The sequence below is a fragment of the Schistocerca piceifrons genome, chromosome X (assembly GCF_021461385.2).
Source record: "Schistocerca piceifrons isolate TAMUIC-IGC-003096 chromosome X, iqSchPice1.1, whole genome shotgun sequence".
Taxonomy (NCBI): domain Eukaryota; kingdom Metazoa; phylum Arthropoda; class Insecta; order Orthoptera; family Acrididae; genus Schistocerca; species Schistocerca piceifrons.
In genome coordinates this window covers 275,554,599-275,555,540 of record NC_060149.1, presented here as the reverse complement: position 1 = coordinate 275,555,540, position 942 = coordinate 275,554,599, and the positions used below count along the sequence as shown (strand labels likewise).

Here is a 942-nt window from a genome sequence, read left to right as displayed (position 1 = left end):
TGGCATGTGGGGCGTGGCCCATGCCTAGCTCCGAGGTGGCAACAGCAGTGCTCACAGATATTAGGAGTGCCACATAGTGGCTTTTGTCTAGGTCCATGTGTTCTGGTGGGCTGAACTCAACGGGCTGGGATATCAGAATATTGTAACTGGAAGCACTCCATCTTCAGGCCACGAGTGGCCTACCGGGACCATCCGACTGCCGTGTCATCCTCAGTGGAGGATGCGGATAGGAGGGGCGTGGGGTCAGCAAACCACTCTCCTGGTCGTTATGCTGGTATTCTTGACCGAAGCAGCTACTATTCGGTCGAGTAGCTCCTCAACTGGCATCATGAGGCTGAGTGCACCCCGAAAAATGGCAACAGCACATGGCGGCCTGGATGGTCACCCATCCAAGTGCCGATCATGCCCGACAGTGCTTGACTTCGGTGATCTCACGGGAACCGGTGTATCTACTGCGGCAAGGCCATTACCGACATTGTAACAGGGAGGGGATCATAAATGTCATCACTATTCACAGTTAACTCTACAGTATTAGTTTTAGTTTCAGTTATATTATTTTTTATTTTATTTACAATTGACCAGCATGACTTTAAGTTATCTGAACTTCCTATCTGTTGGCTAACACTTTCTGCTTTTGATTGGCTCAGTCATTTGTGGTACTGATATTTACATTGCTTGTAGAGTTCTTTATATAACTCCGAGTTAGTCTGTGTGCACTATATGTTTTCCATTTTTCCTTTTAGCTCTTCTGTTTTAGTGTCTTAAGGGCATATATTTTGTTTTTAAAGGTAAATTTTTTATGAATATTCTGATTGGTACCATTTATGTGCCAGCCAGAACTTCTAAGAGCAGGTTCAATTTATTGGTGACTGCAATTGTAGTAAATACTGATTCCCAAGATTCCTGATTTATACTATGTCTTAATATAACAATGTTGTTTGC

At 43.9% G+C, this 942-nt stretch overlaps 1 pseudogene; it reads right to left on the bottom strand.

Moving 5' to 3' along the window:
- Nucleotides 1-353: 353 nt before the first annotated feature.
- LOC124724010 lies at nucleotides 354-471 on the bottom strand (annotated as a pseudogene).
- Between the last annotated feature and the right edge of the window lie 471 nt (nucleotides 472-942).